Raw genomic sequence first — 22,735 nt, 5'->3', positions numbered from 1 at the left:
TGCGAGGTTGTTTAACGGCTAGAATTGTAACAAGCCTGTACTAATGGCGATATTCGAATGTAGCAGGAATATTTTGTCCATTATTAAATTAATGAATAGTGTGTACGACAATAGATAACTATGTTATATTTCGAAGTCATCACTGCTAACAAATATAGCTTACAAAATGACAAATCGCAAAAAGTTAAATTATCAAACTAAAAATAAAGAATAGTTGTCCATCAATGTAGACTTATTGATAAATCTATTTAGACCAATCCCTTTGTCTTAATCAGTGGAGTATCAGTTGGATGACTATGTTGTGATGCCCTTAATATAGTTAATCGTACAGTCACAAAAACTTAGCATAGTACCTGTCGCTGCCATACTAGGCATACAGTGGGATTATTAAGTGCCTTGCACCCGATTTCGTCTAACCACGCTGTTACTTAAGTCAAGCCTCTATTATGCCGCTACATCAACTACCTACCCTTATTCAGTGGTGGCGTTGTATGGCTAAGCTCGTTTAGCTTAACCTGGTAGTCACGAGTTCACTAACTATGTGGCATTAGGTTACACGACTAATGTTGGTTTCGCATTAATGCTGGCATGACCTAAATTGCAGTGTCTATTTTGTTCAATAGCTACGTGAATTTAGAAGAACGAAATGATATTGATGTAGCTCATTTTATACAATTTCCATATGCAAGGGATGGCTCCTATTTGAATATGAATGGCGGTTCCCAGAAATTTGATTCCTTACTTCAAGAGTTAATCTTTTTTTTAACAAACTCAGGATGTTGACTTACAACTCGGAACTTAAGGAATAAGACACTACAGTATACAATAGCAGTGGGTCTGATTGCTCCTATGAGTTCCGTTGTTTGTGATTCAGTTTCTAGTTTTATAACAAAATGACATCTTCATGTGGTGCAATTTATCACTCTATATTAACAATAGGTAATTTGATTAATTCCTTCATGTAGATTAGAAGAAACTCCAAAGATCGAGCCGTTTATACCAAGCCCATTTTACTGTGACGATTCGAATACGCACGAAAAGCAACCTGATTAATCCACATACAGGTATTTGCAACTGGCCCTATCTGACCATATCATGGTATTTAATAAAATAGGACCAATCACTCATGATATATATTGGTTTTTTAATCTTAGAAACTCCAAGGACCATCATAGAAACTCGCCTTCATTCAGGCATAGACCTGCAAAGTTATCCTCTGATTTGTGCAAAGTAAGCGATTTACAAACATTACTAATTCGTTGCAAAGGACTACATTTCAAAATGTATTACAATTTGTGCAAAAAACAGAATTGTTTAATATACACAATTGCAGTGTGTATAAAAGAATAGGAAGAACTTTAGAGATGGAAGATTTATTTGATTGACATGGATAATTTGATAGAACTGTAGAAGTTTGTTAATGTATTGATTGCACATGAAACACTAGTAATTTTGTGTATTCATATTTACAGGGGTCACAACTGTTTATTCACTGTACTGTCCTGAAGAAGGTCTTAAGGATTTATTCCGTTGAAGACCGAAACGTTGACCATACAGTCCTTCTCCTGATTTTGATTAATTTGCATTGATGATTCCTATACTATGATTGAATAGTTGTCATCTTCTGTGATTGTTGCAGGATTGGACTTTCGTTGCAAATGAAATTTATGTTGATTTTACAAACTTTGATTTCATTTGTTTAATACTGTGTTCTCACCAGTGATTGTTGAAAATGTACCCTATTTGACTTCTGAAAGCAATATATAAATTACGTTTTTTTATCATAAAATTAGTATTCCGTGTCTTCCTCATCTCCTCCTTTTTCTTTGAGTGTTTATACATCTAAGCTGTTCTAACGCCCCTTTTCATACTTTGTATGTGTTTAAATTGATGCAGCCTCTGATTACTCAGATAAGATTTGGTGAGGATTCAAGACAAAATCTTGTGCTGGAAAGTAATTATTCGAAATAAAGTTCCTTGCTGGCACTCTCAACTTTATACTGCTTATACTAGCCCAAGCCCGTAAGTGTAAATTTGGGTTTCCCCACTCCTCTGTCTGATGAAGTAATCCCAGCCATTGGTAATCACTTGAGCTGCATCCCAATCAAACGTTACTCTGCACACCATGTCACCTCAGTTTCGACCCAGGTATATGCAAATCCAAATTTACCCTGCTCCAGTCACAACAGTCCTACCCAAACTTCCTAGGCCAGCCCTCACTGAACGGCAACACAAGCAACCAAGGGCTAGTTTGGCCCTAGTTATGGTCTCATCAGCTGAATACAGCTTTCTTCAAAGTGATACAGTGTGCACTGGACACACATTTGGGTTTACCCATCCCACTTAGGGTGACACAATTAGTATATAAAAGAGTCATGAATGGATTTCTTGAACTAATCTTAGTCACTTAGACTCGCTCAGGCTACATCTCAATCCATCAATATTCTGTACACCAAGCCACCTCAGTTTGGACCTAGCTATATGCAAATCAGTCTTGCCCCTGCTCCAATTGGATCAGTCCAGACCAAACTGCCAAGCCAGAGCCTGCCTGAAACGTAACATAAGCAACCCAGATTTGGTTTCATCCTAGTTATGAGCTCATCAGCCGTGAACAGTTTGGTTTCAGTGACATAGTGTGCACAAGACCAACATCTGAGTATACCCACCCCACTTAGGGCCACACAATTAGTATACAAAAGAGTAATGCATGGAATTCTTGAACTAATCTCTGCCACTGGTATTCACTCAGACCGCATCCCAATCCATCGTTATTCTGCATACCATGCAACCTCAGTTTGGACCTAGCTCTATGCAAATTAGTCTTGACCCTGCTCCAGTCAGAACAGTTCAGCCCGAATTGCCAAGCCAGGTCCTCCCTAACCAAAACACAATAACTCAAGACCTGTTTCACCCTAATTATGGGCCATCAGCCAGTTACAACTTGCTTCCAGTGGCATAGCGTGCACAGGACCCACGTCTGGCCATACCTGTCATACTTAGGGACTTGGCTTGGCAGTTTGGGCTGGACTGTTCCTATTGGAGCAGAGTCAAGACTGATATGCATATAGCTGGGTCCAAACTGAGGTGGCGTAGTGTGCAGAATAACAATGGATTAGGATGCGGCTCTGCGTGATTACCAGTGGCTGAGATTAATTCAAGCATTCCATCCATTACAGTTGTGTATACTTAATAGGGGCGAATAGGCATGTTAAGCTGCTCATTCTTTGATTAAGTGCCAGCATCATATTCCATGCTGAAAAATCTGCGTGAATGGCACCAAATGGTGCGCCGGAGGGTTCAGCTACTGAAGTTGATTTTGAAGCTGCTCGAGTTGAATTTCTACTCGTCAAAGCTTTCAGACCATGAACACTTTCATCTGCTAGTGTTAGAAAACTCACACCTGATGTCCTCCTTGTAACCGGGAAATATGTTAGGGGATGCTAAATCATGCTCACTCTCGTCATCGTACCATTATGGACCCTTGTGGGAGAAAAACTCCCTCCATGGGCAGCATTTGGCCAGTACTCCGTGTTAAAAGAGTAACATTGATTCACCAAATTCTGCAAATTCTGCAAACAGAACAGAATATTCCACACATCCTTATTTTTAAGTCACAGTTCTCAAAATGCCACTTTTAGAAAGTAGGCATTTTCTTGTCTTCAAGTGGTGGTGCCTACAGCTTGTATCCTGGGTCAGATGACTGGGTGCATTTGGCAGTTGGCATTTGTGTATTTCTCTCAAACAGTATCATAATAGAGAGTCTGTGTATTGGCAAGATGGGTTATCCTGTTTTTTTAAAACTCTTTTTGTTATTGAAGCTATACACAGTTAATTACAACAATATTGTGTACCACATCCCACCAAACCATCAAATCATCTTTCCCGCTGACTGACAAGAGTGCATTTATTAGGTTTCATTTCGACACACCCTCCCGTTGGATGTTCAATATAGGGTCTCTTCCTCCCAGGGACAGTTGGGGCACATATATGTCCTCTCTAAATGTTCCATTTATTTCATATTTGTTCTCAATTCTTAGGGCACCCGTTTTTTTAACAGATGGATTTTGCTGCCACAATTGCCCAGTCCATGTATTTCTCCCATTCCTCCACAATGGCCGGTGTTGTCACTTCCCATTTCCTCGCGATGTTACGTTTCTCTATTGTACAGCCTAGTGTATCCAAGAGACACTCCTCACCATTGAGGTCTGTTGGTCCTCATATATTGAGCAGGGGAAACAACCTTTACATTGCAGTTTTTATATTGCAATACAAACACAACGCGGTCGTTACTACAATTGTGTTGTTACAATGCAGTGCCATTACAAGGCAAGTCAGTACAGTGACTTTCGCTAGATGGTGCTCTAGACTAAGGGAATAGTATCATTTACTATTCCAACACCTTCCCTAGTGTTGCACACACTGGAGTTGGAATAGTAAATCATACTATTCCTAAGTCCAGAAGGCCATCTAGCGCAAGTCATTGTAACGACTTGCGCTGTAATGGCCCTGCGTTGTAACAACACGGACAATGTAACAACCGTGTTTGTTTGTATTGCGATGTAAAATCTGCGATGTAAAGGTATATATTAATTGAGCAGGCATTATTGTGGTGTTTGGTGCAGTTGCTTGCCTAATACTGTTTGTAATTGTGTCATCATTATGCTCTAGTATCTCTGAATGAGAGAGCAACCCCAAATAATATGAAAGAACGTACCCTCCTCCCCGCATTGTCGTCTGCATGATGTGTCCACTTTTAGGTTCATTTTCATCATAAAGATACAGGAGTAATACGAGCTGTGTAGGACTTTGAGTTGTATTAGTTTCAGTCTGGAGCTTCATAGTTTTGTAAGGGCGTCCGGCAAAGCATTCAGTAACTTTCGGTAAATCTTAGATATGGCCGTACCATCAATTTGGTCACTCAATAGTCTGTCTTCTGATGGGGTTGAATCTGGGAGAGTCGAGCCTGGCGGGTGAACCAACATTATTGCCTATCTAATTTGTAAATACCACAAAATCTTGGATGTCGCCATCTCAAATTCCTCTCTTAACATCTCAAAAAGCTTAATTTTGCCCTTTGCCCACAAGTCCCCCACTGTTGAAATACCGATCAAGTCCCATTTGTCAAAACCTAGTTCTCCATCCGTTCTCCAAGTATCTGAGCATCCCACAGTGGTGTTGCCTCTGTTATTTTATGTTCCCATCCTAGCTGCTTTATTATCTTATGCCAGAGATGGACAATTTGTTGTGTCTGCCCTGTTAACGCCTGCTGTTTAGAATGAATGTAGAGTGCCTGTCTATAACCTGTTGGACCCATCAGATATTTGTCCAATTGGTATGCAAGGTCTGTTTGTCAGCCTTATATATATCAGTTGATTACTTCCAATTGAGTTGCCCAATAGTACAACCGGATATCTGGGAGGGCTATACCACCCTAATAGCAGCTCTTCACAAGCTTGCACATGGCTATCCTCTCGAGTTTCCCCTCCCACAGCAATGATTTGACTTTATTCTCAATCTGGGAAAAATATGTGTCTGCTATAGGCAATGGTGTATTTTGTAGGACGTACAAGAACCTTGAAAGTGCCATCATTTTTAAAAGGGCTGCTCGCCCCAGGAGGGACAGTGGCATAGATCTCCAATGTCTTGCATCCTTCTTTATTCATTTAAGCGGTCCAAGGAGGTTACATGTGTAAAAGAGTGAGGGATCTCTGATAACATAGACACCCAAATAGCGGAATCCTTCCTCTGTCACCGACACAGTGCAGTTTGAGGGCAATTTTGGTATAGGACCCTGGAGAATGAATAATATTGATTTAGACCAGTTAATGGTATATCCAGAATATTTCCAGAAATGAGTGAAAATGTGTATAATACTGCCTACTGGTGAGTGGGGTGACGCCATGTAAATGAGGATATCATCCGTGTAGAGAGAAATTCTGTCCTCCCATCCCTCTGTCCATTTCAGGCCTCCAATTTTAGGGTCTACCCTAACCCAAGCCGCTAGGGGCTCAAGCATCAAGGCAAAGATCAATGGGGAAAGGGGACATCCCTGTCGAATTCCACGTTTGAGGGGGAAGGGACTCGATATATGTCCATTCACAAGCATGTGGGCTAGTGGCTGCGTGTATAATAATTTAACCCAGTTTATTAATTTGGAGTCGAAACCTAGTCTCTCCAGCACTTCAAATAAATTTGGCCATTCGATGGTGTCAAACTCCATTCTGGCGTCAAGAGAGAGAATTGCTGCTGCTTCTCTGATAGTGCCATTTCTACTCAGCACTCCCTGCAGTTGTCTACGATTTTGTGCTGTGTTCCTCCCAGGCATGAAGCCTGATTGATCGGGGTGCACTAGTTTTGTAATCACTGGCATTAGTCTATTGGCCAATAGTTTTGCCAGTATTTTGGCTTCTGCATTGCGAAGTGAAATGGGTCGGTTTGAGTAACAAAGTTCAGTTGGCTTATGTATGTTTATATGCTGGGTCCAGTGGCTCAGTGGACTAATGTGTCTACAGCAGGGGCCTATGTTCGACCTCATGGTCACAAGATCAAATCCCAGCAGGTCCACTCAGCCTTTCGTCCATCTGAGGTTAATAAAATGAGTACCATTCAGTTGGGTAACAACAAACATCTGTTATTCAGTGCCAACATTCCCATAGTGGTGAACGTGCGCTTTACAAATACACTTATTATGTGACAAATACGCATGTTATGTTATCACTACAATGGAAGCTAGTCTCTGGTCTCTGGTTAGGCACCCCTGTTGTATACTTTCATCATACATTTCTTTCATAGTGGGTGCGATTTTTGTGGCGATCAATTAATATAATTCAATAGGGATTGCTTTCCTGGATTGTAAACTATTAATTGCCCCCGTGATTTCTTCATCTGTAATGTCCCTATCTAGAAGAATACTGTCATCTGTTGTTAGGGAGGGAAGGTGTATTTCTGCGAGTAAGTCTTTTGATTCGTCCGATGTGACAGAGGCGATAGATGTATATATCTGTCTGAAATGTGTTGCAACACCTCCACTATGCTCCGCTGCCCGTTTATCATTGCTTCATTCTCAGTTTTTAAACATGCTACCCATCTATTTGCTTTTTTCTCGTCTATCTAACCATGCCGAATAATTTGCCCACTTTATCGCCGGTTTCATATACTTTGCGGAGTATAGGCAGTCTTTTACTTTTGGCTTCCTCCGTTACCCTATTTTTGTATTCTTGTTTCTTAACATCCAGTGCGTGAAGGGCTTCTGTGATTCCCTTTCTAGAATATCCATATCTAAATCTAAAAGGTCTTTCTGGTGGTCCTTTTTATGTCCAATCATCAGAGATCATCATCAGAGAGAGGGCTTCCCTTTTAATACAGTTTTGAATGCCTCCCATAGCGCCTGGGTGGAGGCAACAGATCCTGAATTTCCTTTAAAATAGTTTTCTGTGGTTTGAATTAGATCATCTCTTATATGTGGGAGTTTTAAATATCCGGGGTTGAGAGAGATAGTGTTTCAGTTTAGTTTTGTTCCCCGGGAGTAGATGAGCCAGATCAGTGAGTGATCGGATATGCCTCTTGCTAAGTGCGGATTTCTTTAATTTAGGGAAACTGGTGAGCCTGAGTCAGTATATAATAGATATGTGACTGGCTATTGTGTGCTCCTGAGTGAAAAATGAATTGCAAGATCTGGGGATTGTTCGCTGTCCAGACATCTACTAGACTCATTGCGTCTAAGTAGTTTGATAGGGTGGTGGTCAGGCTGAGCATATTTCTGGGAGTTTACGGTCTTTTTTACCACAGAGTGCGAAATGTAGATCTCCCCCAAGTATCAAGTCTCCCTCTGGTAGTTCCAGGAGTATTGCACTTAAATCAGGTAGATGTATTTTTTGTAATGTCAGAGGTATACAGACTGTTAATATGATTAAGGGGTTGCCCGCCCATTTCCCAGCTATAGCAGCAAATCTCCCCAGTGTATCCGTCCATGTACGGTCTACAATATATGGACATCTCTTATTAAACAGTATTCCGGTCCCCCTGGAGCCTGTTGTGAAACTAGAGTGTACAATTAGTTTGCCCATCTGTTCAATACCTTACACGTATTGCCTACCAAGTGTGCACCACTAATTATTTCAATAAATATGCACAGAGTGGGTATGGCCTAATTTAGCAATATGACAGTGCCCGACAGGCTGGCCTGACATGTCAATCTGTGGGCTGATTTTATGGCTGTTTTTGGGCCTGTTTTATGACTGTCTGTGCCAGATTTTACTGTTGATTTCCTTGATACTAAAACAAACATTATTTGCAGCAAGCTTCAATTCATGCAGTCTTCCACACCTTTCAAAACACCTACACAGCATGTCTTTACAAGTTTAACACTGCCCCAGCCCTGAAACATCTTTCCTGCTATCTGGAATCTCACCATCTACTCCACGATAGACAGGCAGGTTTTCGAGCACACCACAGCACCGAGTTGGTGATGCTCTCGGTGCTGGACGAACTAAGAGGTAGGGCTGACTGTAAGAAAGCGAGCGCCCTGATTTTATTAGATCTATCAGCGGCGTTCGATACTGTCAGCCACACCCTGCTCTTGGACAGATTGAAGAGCTTTGGGATTAAGGGCTCGGCGCTGCAGTGGTTGGAATCCTTCCTTACAGGCAGGACCCAAAGGATACAACTGGGGGATGAAACATCTGAGGTCGGGGTTTTAGAGTGTGGAGTACCGCAGGGGTCGGCCCTGTCCCCACTTCTATTCAACCTATACCTGCAACCCCTAATCGCTGCGCTGGCTGCGATGGACTGTAAAGTCTTCAACTATGCGGACGATACGCAGTTGCTGCTAAGTATAAATGACACCTCGGCCGCACAACTCCAATCCCAGAACATCCTGAGGTTCACGGTACGATGGATGACAGATAACCTTTTAAAAGTCAATCCTGACAAAACTGAGATCTTGGTTATACCATCCACCCTCTCACCTTGGAGTGACCTCTACTGGCCCATGGAGTTGGGCCCGGCCCCAAAACCAAGCCTGGCTGTAAAAAGCTTGGGGATTCGGTTGGATGCTGACCTATCGATGGCGCCTCAGATCGCGTCGGTGGTAGGCAGCTGTACTAATATCATCCGGCAACTGAGGAAGTTATCCCCTATCCTTTCAGAGCCCATGATGCGCTCAATAGTAACTGCCACTATCATTTCCAGAATCGACTATGGGAATGCCCTCTATCTTGGCCTACCGAAAACCCTTACTAATAGGCTTCAGGTTCTAATGAATGATGCTGCCCGACTGATTTTTAGACTCCCTAGGAGGTCTAGAGCCACTCCTCTATTACAAAAACTACATTGGCTTCCAATTAAAGAGAGAGTGGAATTCAAGAGTCTGTGTACAGCCCATAAGGCCATCTATGGTAAGGCTCCGGCCTATATCAAGGAGCGCCTACAACTGTACTGCCCGACGAGATCACTTCGGTCCTCGGACTTGCAGTTGTTGACTTGCTCTCGGTACAGGCTAGTGACGAAGGGAGGCAGAGCCTTCTCGGTATTGGTTCCCCAGCTGTGGAACAACTTGCCTGGAGGGCTACGTGAGGAAGGAAACCTCTTAAAATTTCGAAGGAGTCTGAAAACGCTACTGTTCAGGAGAAGCCTGAGCATGGCTTAATCCAATGCGATCTTTTGTTCTGACCTTGTTGTGTTATTGTCCTATTCCATCTTTCCGGGCGCTTAGAGGCCTGCAGGTGATTAGGCGCGGTATAAAATTAAAATAACAACAATAACAATAACAATAAAGTAGTAGGGCAGTTCTATTGACTAAAGCCTGCAAGGGTGGGATTTGTGTAGGTTTTTATTTTCCCATGCTTCCTCTTCAAAAATATTCTCAGTATTGGTAAATGAGAGGGAGACGCTTTTTACATTCTCAAAAAAGATGGAAGGGCTAGCCAAATTGCAACCCACATTATTCCACAGCCTTTACAACCTATGGGGCATATTTACAAGTAATGAGGCATTGCTGTGGTACGACAGAATCCCAAGCCATGGGTGCATCGTATTTACAAAATAGCACACCATGGCGTAAGGATCCTGTGTGTTTTGTTAAAAAGACGTATTCGTGTGCACCATGTCGTAATGAAATCTGATGCTTTTGCTGCAAAAGTGATGCAGGGCTGACTTACAGAACGTAAAGTGACTCAAATCGTCCCTACGTCACTTTTGAGTGTGGAAAGTGTCAAATATTATTACAAAAACTGATGCATCAGGGAAAAAAATATGGCACACTTTACAGCAGGCAGCCATGAAGTAGAGAGCAGGTAGTAGAAGCAAGGCCAACAACCCCAGCACCAGCCAGGATGTCCAGGCAGACTCCCAGGGCAAGAGGAAGTCCAACTTCAGTGAAGAGGATAATGAGATCTTGACCACAGAGGTGACAGAGCACCAATATCAGCTGTTTGTCACCTCCAAATTGCCACTAAAGAAAAAAGTGGTCATTTGGCAGTCCATTGTGGAGGAGATCAACAGTGTGGGGCAAGCGAGAATACTGTCACCGACTGCAAGAAGCGCTGGCATAATTATAAACGCCAGACGAAGGAGAAACTGGCCCATAACCACAAGGCCGAAATGCAGACCGGAGGAGGAACCCAATGCCCCAGGAGGAGCTCGATGCCTTGGAGGAGAGAATGGCAGCTGTCATCCCAGACAAGTTGATGGCTGGAGTATCAGGCTATGACAGTGCAGTGCATGAGGAACAACCGCAGCTGTAGGGTATACATTAACAAGGGGCAATATGGGCAAAAATTTCATTTTGTGCAGTTCAACCAGCTACGTCCCAGTGCTCCACTGTGCTGTGTTCAGTGCAAAGGGCAGGAACCTGGATCATTATCCTGTTAAATGGCTCAGAAATGTCCGTCACACCACCCAGTTATATGTTGCACAGATCAGACCTGCTTGTCATGTTTCTCCATTCCATGTGTGAAGTGCTGCACCAGTCCCGGTCAACATTTTGTATAGTGGTACATGTACTTGAATGCACAAATGAGGGGCTTATATACTATAATTTTGCACAGGGCAACGTTGCACGTCAATTTGCTGTGCTGCCCTGTGTCAAAACAAAAGGGCAGGAATGTGACATATTTATGAGATATGGTGCATTCCTGTCCTCTTACACTGTGCAGTGCACTAATGGCTGCCTAGTGCCAAAGCAGGCACCTCTGCACCATGGTGCAAGGGTTCCTGCATTGAAATCAGTTTGTATTTGTGCAGGAAGGGGCACCTTCAGTCACAAAAAAACCTTCCCCCCTCCCCACCAGGGAAGGCGTAGGCTTTTGACACATTCCCAGGTTTACATATCCATGGGTGTTGCATTTGATAACCAACCGCAATGCCCAAGGTACGCCCTCTTGACACAAGAAAAAGCATTTACTTACCTGATCACCGCCATCTCCGCTATCCGCTCCATCCCGCTCTTCCTGTTTCTGAGACAGACTTCCAGACTGCACTGCAACCAACCATGACGCCCCAGGAAAGCAGCGTCAGGATTGGCCTGAGCGCTACAACTTTGCTCTCACAGGCAGACTGGGAGCCTGTGCAGGCTTTCTCCAGTCCCAGCAATGCAGCTGAAGCTGGAGAAAGATTTATTGTGCATTTCAGGACAGCCAAACACCTCAAGCGCAGTGTACTCACCCACCAGTGTTCTACGGAAGACTCGTCAGAGCCTTGGGGGCGAGATTAAAAAAAGATCGTAAAACAGGTTAGAAACACGTTTTATTATCGTTCTATTTGCCGCTGCTGGTGTCGGGGTGGCGCTCCTCCGCCCTCATGGAGGGACCACCGCTGAGTGTCACACTTGTATTTCAGCTGGGAAGGATTGACAGAGAAGAGCCCATTGGGGTACAACATCCTACATGTGATATGGTCCTTGGCAAAGATGTAGCATGTGCCAGGGGGCATTCTGAAGCAAAATTGTCTCCCCAAGTCACATATATCTCAGTAGGAGGATGTGAAATAGGAATCTGTCAATGGACATGAAAAACTAGTTTTCCACCATAAAGGCCAGGAGTCAGCCATGGTTGGAGACTGATGTGGATGTGCCCAGTTATGTTGCAAACCTGGATAGATACATGTCACCAATTCCATGACTACTACCATGTGGCGTACAACTTGACACATAGCTCTCAATAACAGCCAGCCATGTCAGTTCATTGGATATGGTCACATATATTAATGATATAGTAGGCAAATGAGAGTCATTGTATGATCTGCGTTACATCACTGTGTTGCGTTAAGTTGAGTCACTAGCACAAAATGAGGAGTGGGAGAGGAGTCATGTAGGTTTACAAATGAGCATGCCTGAGTCATAGAATGTGTCATACTATGCAGATACCCAATTCTGGTAATGAGCAACTGTGGTGAGTGTTAGTGCTAGCAACCTGCCTACTGTGACAAGGCCAGTCCCCTCAGATTTGGTTCACAGTGCCCACTGTCCACAAAGATAAAGCCAAATATGTATGCAATCAATGCAAGTGAGTATTCACAAATATGAATTACATGGTTAGCACATGGCCTCACACATTCCTTGGATGTAGCAAGGTTGGTCGGTGTACAGGATTGTGTAGGATATGTGTTACAAAACCAACCCTGGCCCACATGAATGCACAAGACAGCACACCAAGGCAGGATGGCATATTTTACAGTTTGAAAGCCAGATGGCAGGATCATAATGGATTCATGACCAGACCAACATGACCTGCAGAGGAGCAGTGAGCTGAATACTGGCCACAGCGAATGCAGTCACCCTGAGGATTAGGTGGAATGTGACTAGTAGTGGTGTCAATATGTTAAAACACAATCAGCATAGGTATCATGAAAAAGACTGCAAATCACCTTGGTAGATATGGTCCTGACCTCTTCCTACATGTCCAGGTATGGTTGGCCCAGTGACCTGTGAAACTGTGTTGCAGTATTTGTCATGAAACAAAAAGTCAGCCTTGTCACACAGTGGTTGTGTGAAGTTTGCAGAGATACTGTCGTCTGAAAGGCAACTACAGGATAACTTGGACTCTATACCTCCTTGTAACAGACATTCTATGCATCAATGTTGCATTGAAAGCCAAATATTAGCAACTCAGATTGTCATTTAGAGCACTCATATAAACATCTAATATAGAACACCATTAACATTTATCTATCTCATTGCAGAGGATGTACCTATACCTCCTGACAAGCTGCCTGTCCAGGATGAAGATTTGACTGCGGATGACAGCCTGCCAAACCTTGACCAAGAGACCTTCCAGCAAATCTTGGCCTCCTTTGAAACACCATCTCTTGTTGCGGGAAGGACCAACAGTGTTATGGGATCTCCAGAGGATCCATCCATCAGCCAATAATCACCATCTGCAAGCCCACCCCCAGACCGGGAATCTGAGATTAATTCCAATGTCATGCAGTAGGAGTCCACAACGAGATAGTAGATGTGGCGTAGATTGGGATGGGGACAATGGCTGGCACCCTACAGGCAGTCCGTAGGTGTCTCAGTCCCAACAAGGACACCTCGGTCCCAATAACAGGCACATACCCTCCGCTCTGTGGACTCAAATAGTCCGTGACTGACATCACTGGTGTCATGATGCAAAGGCATGAACAAATGCCTTGCCAAAGTGGCACCAGCAAGGTTGTCACACACCTGCGACCCCTCCACAACATCCTGGAGTCCATGTAGTAGAAGCAGGACCCATACATCCCAATTATGGGTGCTTACCACCGCAATGTTACTGCTGTGCTGGCAAACCACAGGTCCTTCTCAGTATATTGATGCCTCACTTGTTGACACAGAGATATGCTGCTACAGACAGGGGCTTCACATCTTCAGCCCCTGATGTGTGTTTGCCTCTGTTGCCCTTGGCACCTACAACACCACTTCACGGGAAGCACCACACGCATCAGAGGAGGAAAATGTGGGCTTCAATTCTTTCCAACGTAAATCTGCCCAGTAGCATGTGACCAATTGCCAGTTTCCCCTTTGCCCTGTTCTAATGACTATACCAGTGTACTCCCCAACTGCCAATGTCCTCAATTTGCTGTCCCACCTGTTGAACTCACCTATTTGTGCACTGTAAATGTGGCCTATCTTCCCTATGATGAATATCAAATAACTGTGAAACTGTGAAACCTCTAAGCATCGAGAGTAATGAATTTTCTTTTTCTCTTTCTTTCTTTTTTTCTATTTCTCCCTACTAATTTGTTTTCACCATGTTTGCCTTCGTCAGACCCCTGAAGAAGGGGCCGCAAGGTCCCGAAATGCATTGGGTTGATGTATTTTATACTGTACATTTTTTGGTTGTTTAACTGAATGTGTTGAAATTTATTTTGAGTTATGGCGAAAAATGTATGCAATGTTTGAATATGATTGATACACTGATGCAATACATCGTATGAACAATAGATTAAACAAGAAATGAAATGTTAAAAGCTGACTAAGAGATTACTCATTTAAGAGTGCACCCAAGAGCCCTGGCAGCCACTCAGGTGCCAGGCTAAATACATCTATCTTCCCTATTGGCAATTTGTTCACCCTCTTCCTCACTGAATGACTCCTCTCCTCCACATGTCCCATGCAGTATATCCCCCAGAGACTGCGTCTGAACATCCAATGGCTCAAAAAACGTTTGGGGTTGTTTCAGAAAGAACTGTTCCTGTGTTCCTAAACACTAAGTTCAACATGTGTGTAGCATGTCTGTTGGTGTCTGGAGTAAGTGCAAAATGTTGGATTTTGTGGGCCAAAGACACCAACTGTTCTACAAAGGAACAAGTGTGTTATTGAGGCATGAGCAAAGCTACAAAGGCTGAGGGAAACATAATTGGCGGACTCTATGTATACCAACTAGCAAGTAGTTACTCAAGGTCACAAGCATAAAGTGAAACAAGTAGCATGAAGTCAATGTTAATGGTGAATGGTGTCACAGCACTGGTAGTGAGCTTATCCATGGATACTAGCCAACTAGCAACACTGCTGTGACAAGCAAATGATGCAAGTGTGTGTGTGTAAGGGGCTTGCATCAGTGTGTGACCCAAATAATTCTTGACTACTGACCATGGTTTGACATCATCATCTCTCAAATGCATGTCACATGATTTACAGACATATTGCATCAGTGGGTGAATACCTGTTTCAACCTGTCTATCAATTCACAGTAAGAGTGCCACTTACAGTGCTCAACTATATTTGTAGATCCCTTAAATGACTCCATTGCAAAAGTGTCAGGATCCACTCCTTAGGTGCTTCACCTGGGTACACATATAAACAAACACTGCCAGTAAATCCTACAGCATGTGCTCTACCCAAACAAAGCATATATGACAACTGCAACACAGACAATGACCAAGCAGTTGTGAAAGTGCTAAACATTCTTTATTTTAAAACACCATTAAAAAGTAGTATTTAAAACTAAACTAGACTAGCTATGCCTACCTACACTATGCCTATACTAACCTATGCTAAATCACCTATGCTAAATCACTTCTACTATCCTTACTCAATACTAACTTAACCTACCTAACCTTATCTTAACAGATAGATCAAAAATCAACCCCCATTCCCTTAATACACATTTGCACAAGAAAAACCTAAACTACATCTACTAACAAAACTATCAAAACATTAAAACATAAACAAATATATATTTTTTGTATTTTTGTGCATTTTGAAAGTAATCTTTTTGTATAAACATACTAAACATTAACCCCCAACCCACTTAACAAGCTACCCACTCATATGCTCACCTAAAAACACATAGATATTGAAATGTATCAAAACACTAAAACTTACCTACCCTATCACTAATCTAAAACCTATCCTAACCTATGGTAAAACTATATACAGTAAGAAATACAAAAAAAATAACTTGGGAGGGGCAGAAGTTTAGTGGGAGGCCTAAATTTGCTCAGCAATATTGTCCACAGATTGCTTTAGAGTGTTCACCATCTGCAACTGTGTTGTCACCTGAAGTTCAAGCCCTGCCAGCCTCAATTTCATGTCTGCCTTGTCCTTCAGGGCTTGCCTGTCAAAGTCCGTAGACTGAGCAAGAGTAGGGCTCACTACCTATGATGTCACTGCTGGCGGTGCTGTGGAGGGTCCTGCTACTGCACCTGTAGTAGTGGGCCTCAGCAAGGCCTACCAGTGCTAGGGGTTCTCCCTTCTCTGTACAGAGTCCTCAGACCATAGAACAGAAGGTGGCACAGAAACTGGAATAGAAAGTTTATTAAACCTCATGAGGTGGAACTACATTCACACAGCACCCTTCGGTAAAGTATGAAGTAGCACCCTGAATGGAAGGAGCTTGGTCCTTTTATACCCACACAGGGGCTCAAATGAAGGCAGTACAAGTACAAAATGCTGGTTGTAGGTACATATAAGGTCATACAGAAAGTGTACAGGCAACAAGTGGGAGGAGCTAACAGTTTGCTAATTCTGGTGGACACATCCTGACAGTTACAGACTACAGCAGCTGGAAGCTCAACTGAGCATGTGCGAAGGTGGAAGATGCTAAATATATCTCGTCTCTAGGCAGATTTCAAGAGCAGTTAACAGAAAGGTAGGACAAAGCACATGGCGAGCACCTGGCAAACAAAATGGCTGACTGAAAAACAAAATGGATTCCACAAAACGGGCAAGATAGTCTCTAAATACAGGATGTCTTCTGCTAATGCTTAACCTAATTGCTGCCAAATTACAACACACCGGGATCAGACGCATGTGAGTGGGACACTTCAGGCCTGGTGCTTGCCCCGTCCTGTGCTGCCTGGACCCGAGGTGGTGACTTCCAGGCCCCTGCTGCTCTAGCCTTTTTGTAATGCCTACCCATTCTCTGGAAGCCTTTGGCTACATGCCTGATTTGGAGGTACTTCTCCTTTCTGATGCTGTACTGATCCTGATCCTCCTGTTTGGCGAGCGCTCACTGCGTTATGCTCGTGTGCTGACCATTTTAAAAACTCCAGTTTTTTCTTTGATGCAATTTTATTTTAGTAGCGTTTTCACCTGGCTTTTAATTCCCCTGTGCGCATACTTGCAATTTAAACTGTGTCCCTCACCGCTACTTTGGCGGCCCGGTCCCTCGCGCTTTCGAATTTCGGAGCGCCATCTTGGGTAGGTGCAGGAAACGCTAGACACTCCCGCGCTCTAGCAGTCAGGAGGACTGGCTAGAGACTGATGCCGGGAAGTGTTTAAAAGGAGGTAGGGCGTAGGATCCTCCTGTTTGGCGAGCGCTCACTGCGTTATGCTCGTGTGCTGACCATTTTAAAAACTCCCGTTTTTTCTTTGATGCAATTTTATTTTAGTAGCGTTTTCACCTGGCTTTTAATTCCCCTGTGCGCATACTTGCAATTTAAACTGTGTCCCTCACCGCTACTTTGGCGGCCCGGTCCCTCGCGCTTTCGAATTTCGGAGCGCCATCTTGGGTAGGTGCAGGAAACGCTAGACACTCCTGCGCTCTAGCAGTCAGGAGGACTGGCTAGAGACTGATGCCGGGAAGTGTTTAAAAGGAGGTAGGGCGTAGGATCCTCCTGTTTGGCGAGCGCTCACTGCGTTATGCTCGTGTGCTGACCATTTTAAAAACTCCCGTTTTTTCTTTGATGCAATTTTATTTTAGTAGCGTTTTCACCTGGCTTTTAATTCCCCTGTGCGCATACTTGCAATTTAAACTGTGTCCCTCACCGCTACTTTGGCGGCCCGGTCCCTCGCGCTTTCGAATTTCGGAGCGCCATCTTGGGTAGGTGCAGGAAACGCTAGACACTCCCGCGCTCTAGCAGTCAGGAGGACTGGCTAGAGCTCCTCTTAAATCGAGGGCGATGACGCGCAGCGTGTGCGCGCAGCGTGTTCGGCGCAGCCACGCCGGAGTCACGCCAGAGTCCAGCCCGTCTGCGCCCGTCCGCGCTGAGGCCGGGCTGGACGGCTGGACTACTGGCCAAAATAAGGTAGGCGCCCTTGTCTTGAAATATTCTTTACAGGATGTACTGCGGCTTAAGCCCGCTCCTGCCCCATGCTTACACCGGTACAGACCTGAGGAATTCTCTACACGTCCCGGCTGTGCTTGCTTTCAGAGAGATGCGGATGAGCCTAAGCTCTCTCTCCCTCCTGCTCCTCCGGAGCCTCGCCCTTTTTCAACCCCTAAAAGTCCTAGCGCAACCTGTCTTCTCCTCAATGCTCGCTCGCTTATTAAAAACAATATCGTTTTTAAGTAGCTTGTTCTTGATAAAACACCATCCTGGGTTTTTATCACGGAGACCTGGGCCAAAGATTCTTCAGGCCCTGATCTGGTCGAAGCTGTCCCTGAGGGTTATTGCCTAACCCGATTTGACAGAATAGGCCGTGTTGGCGGTGGCTTGGCTATTTTGTATCAGGACAAATTCCACTGCCATACTATACCCCTTTCTGACCCCAAGGATGTTTTTCAGGTCTTATATTTTTCCCTATCTGACTCTGCTAACCCTGCATTCAATGGAATCTTGGTCTATCGTCCCCCTGGCCCAAGAGCAGGATTTGGGCTGAAACTGATGCAGGTTCTGGAACCCTACTTTGGCCGACAAAATCTTACTATTCTAGGCGATTTTAATTTCCACCTAGAGCTATTGGAGGCTCACGACACTATCTCCTTGGTGGAAATAATGTCAGCCTGTGGACTCACCCAACTGGTGATTGGTCCCACCCACCGAGCGGGGCATACGCTCGATGGCATCTTTTCTAACGACCCAAGGCTGACAGTTACCAACCCTTTCCATCTTTCTTGGTCGGACCATCTGGCCGTTCCTTTCAATATGACTTATCTGACACGGGACTCTGTCAGAAGGGTCTCGAGCACTATGGAAGTGCGACGGAACCTTAAAAAGATCAGGGAAGACTCTTTCCATCCATGGACATCTAGTCTGTCCATCCCTCGGGAGGTGGACACCTCCACAGCGGTTTCTATATACGAAAACATCATTTCGGAGGCCCTAGAGGAGTTGGCTCCAGCTAGGTCTTGTTACTCTGCTAGGAAAAGACCGTCAGCTCCCTGGTTCTCTGAACAACTACGGCTTCGTAGACAGGAAGTAAGGAGGCAGGAACGCCTATGGCACTCTAGCTGGGCCGCTAAGGATAGAGATGCTCATAGGGTCCTGCTTAAAAACTACAAATTGGAAGTAATTAAGACCAAGCAGGAATATTTCACGGCACTCACTTCCTCACTTTCATCTCCTAGAGAACTTTTTAGGATTGTTGATTCCCTTACTTCCCTCCAGACCCCGGATCCTGTGGTTGCCTCTCAGGACCTGTGCAACAAGATAGCTGCCTTCTTTCAGTCAAAGATCGCCGACATCTACACTGCTTTGGAGGTCCAAAAATCCTTGACCGCCGTACCCTTGCTGTCTGCTCTTTCTGAGCCTGGTGATGCAGAACCATCTCAACATCAGGATCTGGTATCCTTTCCTCCTCTCTCCTGTCAGGATCTTGAAATCCTGCTTGATAAAACCAAATCTGGCTCTCCGCTGGATGTCTGCCCGCTAAAGATCCTCAAGCAGTGCAGAGAATCTCTCCTTCCCCCTCTGGTTGACAGCATGAACAGGGCGATGAAGGAAGGCACTTTTCCCCAGCAGTGGAAAAATGCTGTAGTAAAACCTTTGCTTAAAAAGCCTTCTCTGGATCCAGGGGTGTTAAAAAACTTTCGCCCCATCTCACTGCTCCCGGCTCCCGCAAAGATGCTAGAAGCCCATCTGAACAAACATCTGGCTGCATTCGTGGAGAGCTCGGGCTGTTTGGATCTTTCCCAGCATGGTTTCAGGAGGGAGCATAGCACCGAGTCTGCCCTCACCATAGTGCTGGATAATATCCGCACCAGGGTTGATGAGGGTCAGACCTCCCTCCTGATCCTTCTAGATCTCACAGCGGCCTTCGATACCCTATCTCCCGCGGTGTTAACATCTCGCCTGAGGGAGATTGGGGTCCGCGGGTCTGCTCTGGGACTCCTTTCCTCTTTTCTCGATCACAGAGAACAAAGGGTAATGCTGGGATCGTTTCTATCTCCATCCCTGTCTGTGCAATGTGGGGTCCCTCAAGGGTCAGCGCTTAGTCCTACCCTTTTCAATATCTATGTGACCCCCCTTGCCAGACTCATTAGATCTTTTGGGATGGAGGTAGTCTCCTACGCGGACGACACCCAGATCCTAGTCTCTCTCTCCCAGTCAGTTACGTCAACTGCCGCCAATTTTAGATCTTGTATGGAGGCAGTTGGCCAGTGGATGATTCACAACTCACTAAAACTGAATGGGGAGAAGACGGAGGTGATGGTTTTTGGAGGAAAAGAAACGATCTGGTCGGCTGAGTGGTGGCCGAACTCGCTGGGCTTATGTCCCGAGCCCACCTCGTCAGCAAAAAACCTGGGAGTCATGATCGACCCCACCCTTAGTATGTGCCAACAGGTCAACAGGACTGTATCGACCTGCTGGGGGATTATCCACATTCTAAGGAAAATTAGGCACTATTTGTCACCCCAGGCAAGAAAGCAACTTGCTGTCGCACTTCTGGGCTCGCGACTGGATTACTGCAATGCGCTGTATGCAGGACTGAACAAGAGTCAGCTACAGCGCTTGCAGGTGGTCCGGAACGCGGCAGCGAGATTTGTTCTTGACCTACCTAAACGTGCCTCTGCCACCGAAGCCCGAAAGCAGCTTCACTGGCTCCCCGTTGAGGACCGTATCCTTTTTAAATCCATGTGTATGGTGTACAAAGCCCTAGCTAAATCCAGCCCTACAGGCATGGGATCGATCCTATCTCAGCACAACCCCGGCAGGAATCTTCGCTCTAGTCACAAACTTCTTCTCTCTGTACCTCGTGTTAGAAAAGCAAGATGGGGAGGCAAGGCCTTTTCTAACTTGGCACCTAAATGGTGGAATGCCCTCCCTTTGGAAGTAAGGTCCCGCCCCACTCTACAAGCCTTTAGATCTGCTCTAAAAACCCACCTTTTTACACGTGCATACCCGTAGTGGTGCTCTGCAAACTTTTTGATTGGTTTTGATAGGCGCCTTGACACCTTCGGGTTTAGTTTGCGCGATACAAGTTGCTTAATAAATAAATAATAAATAAATAAATACTGACGTTCCTGCTCAGGGGTCATGTTGTCCATTGGGGAGGAAGGACATATGTATCAGACCAAGCTGAAATTGTCCAGGTTTCCATCAACTACTAGCATGAATTACAATTGGCTGCACAAGTGGCATGTCCAGTCAAATATGAGGCATCTATAGAATAAATCATGACCAAACATCACAAGAAGCATGTAAGTTCAAGTTCAGGAATTTGTATAGCGCACTACTCACCCAGAGGGTCTCAAGGCTCTGGGGGAGGGGGTGCATTATTTATGGAATAGCCAGGTTTTAAGTTCCTTTCTGAAGGAGATGTGGTTCTGTGTAAGGCGGAGGTGAGTGGGGAGAGAATTCCAGGTCTTGGCCGCCAAGTAGGAGAAGGATCTTCCTCCCATGGTGCATCTGTGGATGCGCGGAACTGCGGCGAGGGCTTGATTGGAGGATCTTAGTTGGCCGGTGTTTGTGTAGAAGGACAGTCGTGTGTTGAGGCATTCGGGTCCTAGTTTGTAAAGGGCCTTGTGTGCGTGGGTGAGGAGACGGAATGTTATTCTCTTGTTGACGGGAAGCCAGTGGAGGTCTTTCAGGTGACCGGTAATGTGAGCTTGGCGAGGGATGTCCAATATGAGTCTGGCTGATGCGTTTTGGATGCGTTGGAGTTTTTTCTGTAGTTTGGCTGTGGTTCCGGCGTAGAGGGTGTTTCCATAGTCCAGTCGGCTAGTGACCAGTGCGTGGGTGACAGTCTTTCTTGTTTCGGTGGGGATCCAACGAAAGATTTTCTTGAGCATGCGAAGTACGTTGAAACAAGAGGATGAGACTGCGTTGACTTGTCTGGTCATCGAGAGGGAGGAGTCTAGGATGAAGCCTAGGTTACGTGCGTGGTCTGTGGGTATGGGTGCCGTGCCCAGGGCCGATGGCCACCATGAGTCGTCCCAGGCAGAGGGGGATGATCCTAGGATGAGGACTTCTGTTTTGTCAGAGTTAAGTTTTAGGCGGCTGATTTTCAATACAAAAGTACTCAGGTCTTGGCTGTGTAAGTACATGACATGTCAGTGTCTGGCCTAATAAACGTTGGCCCATGTGCATATTAAGACAGATTGTACACAATTATTTTGTGTACACATGGAATGGTACTCATGGTCCATCTAGCTTCTCCATGGGGATAGTAATGTAGCATGCAAGGGTGTAAAATGAATGGCCTATCACCTATGTGCAATAAGTAATGTGTTGCATGCGCACGTATTGAGCCTCAGCAATGCTTCACTGTTATGGCAGATGCAGAATGCCACACTCATTGCAGCAAATATTGACACTGTGCCAGGTAGTTGAGACGTATAGAGAGTGTGGCTAGCTACCTCAAATTCAACAGAACTGTTGGACACTTCTCCAAGGATGACACATGGACATACCTGGAGCGTTTTAGCCTAGACAAAGTAATAGCACCATACCAATGGCATGTCTCCCTTCACATATCCATGAGTGGCTTTGCATGGCCTCATAGACATGGAGCAAGGCATTAGAGTACTCGGTCTTAAGTCCAGCTCACTTTGGGTTCAGAAAACAATTAGGGACTATTGAGCAGTGCACTAACTTAGAGTTACTTATCGGCAAGTATACCATGGCTAAGACAGGCACCATATATTTATGTTTT

This window comes from Lissotriton vulgaris, chromosome 11 (genome assembly GCF_964263255.1).
Source record: "Lissotriton vulgaris chromosome 11, aLisVul1.2, whole genome shotgun sequence".
Taxonomy (NCBI): domain Eukaryota; kingdom Metazoa; phylum Chordata; class Amphibia; order Caudata; family Salamandridae; genus Lissotriton; species Lissotriton vulgaris.
The sequence above is the reverse complement of the archived record's forward strand: the minus strand, read 5'-3'. Positions refer to the sequence as shown.